Source organism: Diadema antillarum, unplaced genomic scaffold (genome assembly GCF_040938485.1).
Source record: "Diadema antillarum isolate AM-2024a unplaced genomic scaffold, OU_Dant_1.0 scf00000097, whole genome shotgun sequence".
In the NCBI taxonomy this organism is placed as follows: Eukaryota; Metazoa; Echinodermata; class Echinoidea; order Diadematoida; family Diadematidae; genus Diadema; species Diadema antillarum.
Genome location: NW_027270986.1, coordinates 1,531,969 through 1,541,722, shown reverse-complemented (window position 1 = coordinate 1,541,722; position 9,754 = coordinate 1,531,969). Strand labels below are relative to the sequence as shown.

Sequence of the window (9,754 nt, the reverse complement as noted above, 5' to 3'; positions counted from 1 at the left end):
GACCCTAATTTACATACCCAAGATGGTGTCCGATCAAGTAGTGGTGTTTTATAAAATAAAGTACGTGACATGAACTAAACATGTGCAAAATATGGGGATGTTAAGGGCTGTTTTTCTTGAGTTACTGCAAAGAAAGTTGCAGAAAGAATATCTCAATACATCGAAGTTAACCTTCAGTTTAACCAAGTTTTTAACGCGATTCCGACATCGTGTGAAAAAACGAAGGAGACTCATACGATAGCGCAAAGCCTCAGCTACAACATATCAATATCTGAGAGAAATTCACCGAGGGTTTTGAAGTTAGCCAGTGCTCGATAAAGACAATCATGTCAATTTTCACATCCAGAAAAATTCCCTCCCGTATGTACGTCATAACGAAGATACCTGTAGAAAGAAGTACACCACCTTTGAACGCACTTTGCACAGACAAGATGCCATCTAAGCAAAAAGTGGTTGTTTTATGAAATGATTCTTGTAACATGGTCTTTGCCTTGTAAAATATGAGAAAGGTAGGTCATGTATTCACCAAAATAGAGGATGAAACATCTATCACCTTTGACCCTAATTTATACATACCGAAAAATGGCAGATATGACTCCTTTTTCTACATGAGAATGCAAACATCACACGGCCAATGTCTCTAGACACATTTGAAACCTGTATGGTCATCCTTTTGCGATCAGGAAACGAATCATTGATAAAAAAAAAATCGGAACACCTTAATTTGTCAGTCATGACAAATTACAATCTCTATGGTTTTGTGAAACGATTCTTGGGCATTGTCTATACGTGTGCAAAATATGTGAAAGATAGGACAGGTGTTCACCAAGATGCAGAGACTCCAACTCTCCTGTTTTCGACGGGAGATCTCCCGCCGAAAACACATTTTTGCAAAATCTCCCGTTCTCCCGCTTTAGATTTAATTTCTCCCGCCCTGGCTCTGTGTCTCCCGTTGGAAAGGATTTATTACTTATTGCTATTGTATAGTTGAAAAAATAAACCTTAGATAGCACCAGAGAGCATCTACAACCCTAGGAACTTGGCGCTTCGCACACATCAACTTGGAGTCTCCCGTTTCCTAGGGGTTTCAGGCGGGAGAATCTCCAGATCAGAAGGTGCTTTGGGTTGGAGTCTCTGAAGATGCAGGGTGAAACATTTATGACCTTTGTGTCTATACTTTACATACCCAAGATGTGTCCGATCAAGAAGTTGTTACGTTATAAAATAATGTATATGATATGAAGTAAACATGTTCAAAATATGGTTGTGGTAGGGGCCGTTTTTTAATAGTTATTGCAAAGAAAGTTGCAGAAAGAAAGAAATATCTCAGTACATCGAAGATAGGCTTTAATTTCAACCAGGTTTTCTAACGTGATCACAACATTGCTTGAAAAAACGAAGGGCACACATGCGATAGCGCAAAGTGTCAGCTACAACATATTAAAATCTGGGAGAAATTCACTGAAGGGTGAATGAGCAAGTGCTTGATAAAGGGGATCATGTCAATTTTCACTTCTAATCCCGACATCGAGTGAAAACACGGAGGACGCTCACACTACATCTCAAAGTGTCAGCTACAACATATTAAAATGTGGGAGAAATTCAGTTAAGGGTAAGTGAGCTAGTACTTGATAAAGACAATCATGTCAGTTTTCATATCTGGAAAAATTCCTTCCCATAGAGATAACACGTACGATCATGAAGATACAGAAAGAAGTACCTGGTGTAGTACGTATGTCGAACTTTGACTCCACTTTGCACAGGCTAGATGGCATCTGTGCAAAAAGCAGTTATTTTGTGAGATGATTCTTGTGAAATGGTTTTTGCGTGTGCGAAATATGGGAGAGATAGGACATGTATTCACCAAGATACAGGATGAGAAAATTGTGACCTTTGTCCCTAATTTACATACCCAAGATGGTGTCCGATCAAGTAGTTGTAGTTATTTTGTGAAATAATGTGCGTGACATGAACTAAACATATGCAAAATATTGGGGTGATGGGGCTGTTTTTCATGCGTTTCTGCAAAGAAATTTGCAGAAAGAAATAATTATGCAGACCGATTTTTCGGCAAACGGCTACCCATGAAAGGGGGAAATGTACCATTCATCGCCGCAGCTTTGAGAATATTACTAGTATGTGAAGACAAAGTTGTGCGTAAATTGTTTCATAAAGCTGTTCGTATATCAAGTTACGAACAACTTACGAGCGACTGGTGATCACTTTTCGATTGCTATAGTTATTAGAATTTCAATAATTCAGCACAAGAACTGATCACCAGTCGGTCGAAAGTTGTTGGTGACTTTACGAACAGCTTTATGAAACACCCACGAATTCTCGGGCGTGTGCGACGGGCTTTCCATGGTAGTATCGCGTCTCTCGCAGTGCTCCCTCCGTGATCCACACAGTGCATGCCTGCGTGGAGTGTACGTACGTACCAAAGAGTATAGAAGCGCACGCGTGCTCGTACGCTTATACCATGGCTCTACTCTGTTAGTAGCTCCATGCTTTATGCGTAGTACCTTACCCACATATACAATACGGAGGTGGTGTACGTGTTTGTCAATCATTACGTATAGATTAACCTACTGCATTGGCGTACGTGGCAGCGCAGCGACAGGCTCACAAATACGACTTCTGAAGACCTTTGCGTGAGACTGACGGTTTGATTAGTTTGGAGTTCGAGTACCAGGTGGGTATTAGTCTGTAAACGCAGGCATGCCTAAACACAGATGTTTGGGTTTTTAGAACAAAATTTCATGTGTGTAGTCGTGGTGCTGTTAGTGTTAGTGACTATAATAAACGTTAGGGTCTATCAGTAGTATCACTCTTATGTGTTCAGTAGTGTCTGGGGACATGCCCATCGGATCACCACAGCTCAGGCCCTATACGTGTACGAAGCTGTTGTAGTGCGTAGACCGTACGTTTAAATGTCAGGAGTATCAGGAAGGAAGTTGCGAAGTTTTTAACGTTAGACCGCGTTTCCTGAATGGACAAGGTGTGAGCCATATCATGATTTGCTATGTAATTACTAGGAAGGCTAAGTTCCAAAGAACCTACTTTAAGAGTTGACGTTGACTAAGAGGGCTTAGCGTTACTCTGGTGATTTGCTTCTGCCAAATCTGGGCGAGATGCGGGCGCCATACTTTAATGCGTAGCTAACACCACGACCAGTAGAGGGCGTATTTTACAGTGCTATATAGCGGTGATTCCTGTCCCCCTTTCCTGTCCCGTAAATATTCCCTGTCCCCCTTTCCTGTCCCATAAATATTCAATATTGAATGATGCGCCTTTAAGCACCACCAACAACAACAACCCTTTCATTTCACCTTTTTTTATAGGGGGCATGCAGGGGAAGAAATATAACGTTACTTAGCCTGGACCTTGTTTTGTCATACAGAAGTATCATTCCTGTTTAATCATGAAATGTAACTGAAGAGAAGTCATTTATTTTCCAATATGTAGTCCCACAATTACACATCACAAGCTTGACTTTGACCTAATTTCACTGAGTTATGCTGACCGTGTTATAACAATAGGGTTTCCCTGTACAGATGTGTGCACAGTGAAAAATGTGTTTTTAAGCAAGATTATAAGTTTAAAAGATGGTTTTCCTTTGTTATAAGAATTGTTTAGATTGCAGGAACAGTAAAATAATTTTACAAAGATTTGTATAAAAAATTTGGGTGTTGTGCCTCATATTCCTCTCAAGTACCGGTATGTATTTTCAGAATGTGTGTACCTCACATTATTAGTGGTCTGTCCTTAACACAAGGTCCTCAGGACCAGAAAAATGTGCTTGTTATAATGAAACCTTGTTATATCAGGGTTACAAAAATAATACAATACAAATTGAAATTACAATCTAGGACCACAAAAAAATTACCTTGTTATAGTGAACTTCGTTACATCAGTGATAATTGTAGAGAGTTCACTGTATAGCCTATACAGGTATTGTTGTAACGTTTGTGTTTTTCCTTTCTTTTCTTTCTGCAGGTACTGGTTGCTTTGGAAGGAGATTTATGTTGGTCTTTGTTGAAAGTACGTTTGTGTTTGTGTTTGTTATTTGTTGAATCATCTTCATCCTACATTTCATCTCATACCATTTCACCTTCATCCTTGAATATTCAGTGAATATTCACTGAGATTACATCTGGAAATTCATCCTGGAATTCACGAACTCATCCCTGAAATATCTGAAATATACCTGAAATACCTGAACTTTACCTGAAATACCTTAACTTGAACTTTACCTGAAATACCTTAACTTGAACTTGAAGAAAGCTGAGAACAGAGAACTTCTGAGTGCATGAGAATAACACAGTATCAGAAGGAGAGAAAGTTTCAGAATCAGAGGCAGAAAGGGTTAGAGTCAAAGAGAAAAAGAGTGAAATCAAAGAGAGGAAGAGTGAGAGTTGACGAAAAAGGAGTAAAAATTAAGCAGAATAACAGAGTTTTAAAGAGTGTTTGAATGAAAGAGTGCATTCTTTAAAAGGATAGTTAAAAACTGGAAAGAGAATTGTCCTAGAGAAGGCGAGAAGTTTGCTGGAAACTTGAAAATAGAAACAGTTAATTTGAGAAAAGGTGTTTAAGAGTCCAGATTACACTGAAAGATTATTAAAGAGTGCCGTCATAAGACGAAAGCATTATAGTGTTGTAAACTAATTGGGGTAGACAAAATTTGCACCTTCAAGGATTATTTGATATTTGATATATTCTGCATTGAAAGTTGCTGCAAATAAATCAACTACAGTTGGCAAGAGCTAATAGCTAGGAGTTGAAATTTTGAAGGAATTGTTAAAAGTGTGAGAAACAATTTATGAGGTGAGGCGAGAAGTATACTAAAAATTTTATGTAAAAATATTTTTTGGTATCTTGAGTCTTGAATTTTCGTTAATTGTTAATAGGATAAAAGAATAATTGAAGAGCGCCATCTTCAGATAAAAGCATTTTAGTCATAGTAAACGAAGGGAGAGACGTTAATATTGCACCTTAAAGGGCTATTTATAAATATTGGGCTGTGAAAACAAAAGCACAATTAGTAAAAGACATACCTTTATTGCAAAAGGAGTCATCTCAAAACAGAAACATTACTGTTTCTTTAATTGTCAGTGAAGACAAAGAATAATTGGTGAAATTGAAATTTTTGTTGCGAAAAGCCCTACCCTAAGAGAAAAACATATAAGGGAGACCGATTATTGTGCAGTTAAGGCAAAAGCATAATTGGTAAAATTGTAACCTTTTTTACAAAGAGCATAATCTCGAGATAAAGGCATAATTTAGTCAAATCAAATGTTAGAGAATTGAAGCTGAAATTTCTGTTGGCAGATATCGTAAAAGGAAATTGGTATAGCTTTTCTATAAAGTAGGAATTGAAGCACGTAACAGACAAAGAGTGCCACCTGTTGCTAGAAACAAGCAAACATTGTAGAAATATCCCCACCTGTTGGTAGAAACATTATATGGATCGGTGTTGCAGCTTACTGCTGGAATTTGTATTGCAGTGAAATATAGTACATGTACTGTACACATGTATTAGTGCAACTTTCAAAGCTATTCAATCCGACAATTTTGTTACCAATCGCAGTACTAGTGGAGTAGGTGTGATTCATAAAAGTATAGTGATTCAAGGAATATAACTGTGTTGATTGACAGTTGATTGATATACATTTATTTAGTAATAGGTACCATTATACTTTCAAAGATTCGAAAGCCCTGTAGTTTGACAATGGAAGCAAGTGAATTCAAGATTGTTATTGGTGATATCCTAGATATCCTCCATAGTTGTGACTTGATGAGAAATGTAGAGGTCAGTGAATGTGATGCATGTTGCAGTGTGATCAATGAAAATGAAAGCAGAGTACCATGTGAGGATTGTGGCAAGCAGTTTCATGTGATGTGTACAGGAACTATTTCTCATGAGGCTAGAATGTGTGATGCAAGGTTGATTTGGATATGTTCAGCATGTGGAAGCAATAATATTGCCCATCGCATCTTTGACAAAATTGGCATTCCTTGTCATTTCAATAGATACGAACTTCTCGAAGACCTTGGTGATGAAGATTTTCATGTTGATGTTTCACTTACATCACGCAAGAGCAACCAGAGAAAGAAACCAACGAAGATGAGACTGAAAAAGAGGTATGTGAAAAGAAAGAACAAACGTGGTGTTCTAGAAATGACAAATGTGTGTGTGGAGGAAAGAGCAAATTGTGACAGAGATGAATCAGATCCGACATTCATCTCAAATCTCACTAGGAGGCAATTTGAACCATTAGAAACTGCAGTTGATGATGGTTGGACAACTGTGAAATCAAGGAAGACAAAAGTGATTGAGAAGGCCAAACTGACAACATCCCAAACAATGACTAACAATCCTAAGACCAAGACCAATAACAAGAGCACAGTGAGATCAGTAAATGGTGTGATTCTCCAACCTGGCGTGACCTACATTGGCAAAGCAATGAAAGGCTACTATCTTGAAAAACAGAGAAGAGCCAAGACCAGCAAAGGCAAAAAATCAAAAGTAGAAACAAGGCAAGAAGAACATGGTGAACTCGTGAAGCGAAATATGAATCGAAACTTGGACACAGAACGAAATGATAGTCTGCAGGTATATACTGAATCTGTATTGAATGTATATTCAAAGTGTGTTCAGTCACCTCATGTTATGGCAAAATACTCTGAGCAAATCTATGCAAAAACACAGAGAAGTTGGGCTGATGTGGCTAAAAGCACTCCGAATATGACTAATGGATGTTTCGCACTGAGTGGTGATCAGGCTACATGTGTCTCTGTCCTTTCCACAGACATTGAAAAAGAAGTTTGGAATGTAAACAGGCTCTATGGAGGTGGAAATGCACGGCAACCAAGAAAGAAAGGTCGTTTCACGAAGATCCGCAACAAACAAAGTGTGCCAGTGGTTAAAAATGCTGACTCACAGGTGCGTAACAATGAAAAGGTGAAACATGACATTTTTGAAGGAGAACATGCAGCAAAGAATGAAAAGTTGTGTAAGAATGAAATATCTGACCGTGAGGACAGTAATTCCACAAATAGAGACAACACAGGCTCGAATGATATGTCCAAAGTGAAGTGTGACAGAATCCACGATATGCATGAACTAAACCCATGTTACAGCGAAACAAAAGATGTTGAAGGTGACAGTCAAATATCAGTGAATGAATTGTTCTCTGTGAATTCTACTACAAATGTAAATGTTCACTCTCCGTGTCACAAACCTGTTTCAGGTATGCAAAACATGTGTGTTCAAGTTTGTAATGAATCAATATTCCTGCCTGAACGTGAAAAAACTATTAATCCATCTGATTGCATAGTAATGAATGCTGGTTCTGCAAATAGTGTTGACCACCATAATTCATATGATGTTCAAGAATCGTCTGTACTTATATTAGATGGTGAACCAGCTGCAAATGATTTAGAGACTGAAGAACGTGTCTGTAAGCCTGTTTCTCTTTCAGATTCAGAATATGATAGAAGGCAATCATATCCTCTGACTAAAACAATCGCACAAGGAAATTTTAATCAAGGTGATCAACGATTTGGTTATACTGCTGGCAAACAATGTGCATGTAATTCTATTGTGGCAGTTCTCTACATTCAAACAAAGAATGGAATCGAAATGAGACCTCGTGATCTTGATCAGATTCTGACACTTGGGAATGAGTTGTATTATTACATAAAGAAGGATTCACAACTGAATGAAGAGCTTGTAATGATAGATGAATTACCGAAGGAACTTCATATTCTGGATGAAAAATTTCAAATAACCTATGGTGAATCGAAATATGGAGTGTTGGAAGGAGATCAAAACAATTTGTCAAATTTTGGTGCTTTGCCATTGAGTCAAGCATTAGAACAAGAACTGTGCCGATATGATGCATGTCTTATGAATTTTGCTGAGAGTACATTTGCAATCATTAGGCATCACAGTGGTTATTATGTGTTTGATTCTCATTCCAGAAGTCATGATGGATACTTGGTACAAGATGGATGCAGTGTCTTGCTTAGCATTTCATCATGGCAAGGTATACAGGTACACTGTTTGAATTTGGCAAAATCTATGGCATGTGATTTACGTACTACTCAGTTTGAATTAACCGGTCTGGCAGTAGAATTCAATTCTAAGAAAAATGTATTGACAACTAGTGGCTCTAAGAAATCAAAGACCCTAAATACTGCGTGTGGGAATATAAATGATCAAAACAGCGACTATTCGCAACATTGTCATCATATTGAAAGAAATCTGAGTTATAGTGATGAGACTCAAAATGTAACAATAAAGGAAACCAGAGTTAATGTAAGCAGTGATGACTATGGAAGTGAGAATGAAGTTGAATTTGTTTCACTTGAAAAGACAACACAAAGAAGAGATAGAAACTTCAAATTTGCACCAATTACATATGTAGACAAGCAGTGTTTGTGCAATAGATTAAATGTCAATTACTGTGGCGCAGCCAGTGAACCAGTGGAAGATACAAATGAAAATTTGTGTATGAGGAAACCTGTAAATATCAAGAGAGTTATGGGTGATGGCAACTGCTTTTACAGAAGTATTTCTCATGTAGTTACTGGCAGTGAAGGAAACCATTTCATGCTCAGGAAATCCAATGTGGCACATTTACTGGAAACGGGTGATTTATTTAAAAATTTAATTAACACAGTGAAATATCAGAATGTCAGGGACTTTGTACTTCAAGAGAAATTGATGGATTTAGGAACATGGGCTGGTCACACTGATATTAGTTCAATGGCACATATGCTAGATTGTGATATATATGTGTATGATGATCGTACAAAAAATTGGCAAATTTTGTCTGCAAGGAAACCGGGGTACTATAACAAAGTAACAACTGAAAGAGGCATATATATTGTGTTCACTGGAAGCAATCATTTTGATGTAGTTGAAAGTGTAACTGCTGTTCAGTCTAGTACTTTGGATGAAAAATTAAGTGTGTTTCATGTGAATTCAGATGCAAATGTGGAAAGTAAAAAAGAAAGTCATCATGAATCATCTAAGGCTACCGAAAACTTGACATTGAAGAAAGGCAGTGTTAGAGTGAAGAAAATGATGTCCAAACAAATAATGGTGTCAAACTTGCAAGAGACACAAATTCCATTACAAAACACATGTCAACAGACAGTAGTCGATGTTGATGCATCCGAGGTGAAACAAGTGGGAGAAATTAAAAAGATTAATCTCATGTACACACCTGTGAATAAATTTGACAGAGAGAAGTTTTGTTGCAAATTAGGCATAAAGGTTAATGACAAATGTAGCAGTAATGATGTGCCAAAAGATGTGGTGGAAAATGGTAATATTACTGTCCTGTCACAACCATTAACTATCTATAAAATTAGTGGTGATGGAAATTGCTTTTACAGAGCTATGTCATATGTCACATGTGGCAAGGAAGATTCACACCGTGATGTTCGAAAAGCAACAGTTATGCATATTTTACAAAACAAGCAAGATTATGTAAGCCTTTTAAGATCAGGATACACAGATGTTGTAAAATACATTGCAAAGGAAAGAGTATTCAACAATGGCACATGGGCTACAGAATTGGAAATAATGGCCTTATCAAATCTACTAGATACTGATATTTATACATATGAAGAAAACTGTTCAAAATGGAAATTATTTGGTGCAAGCAAACTTCAGTTTGGAATTGTTACATCACAAAGAGGTGTTTACTTGCAACACACAAATGGCAATCATTACGATGTTGTA

At 37.5% G+C, this 9,754-nt stretch overlaps 1 long non-coding RNA gene across 1 annotated transcript; it reads left to right on the top strand.

The window, feature by feature from the left end:
- The first annotated feature begins 2,603 nt into the window (after positions 1–2,603).
- LOC139718578 (uncharacterized) lies at positions 2,604–9,303 on the top strand. Its single transcript, XR_011710041.1, has 5 exons — positions 2,604–2,692; positions 3,997–4,041; positions 6,031–6,141; positions 6,810–6,943; positions 7,984–9,303. It is a non-coding gene; the product is annotated as an uncharacterized lncRNA (long non-coding RNA).
- The last annotated feature ends 451 nt before the right edge of the window (positions 9,304–9,754 follow it).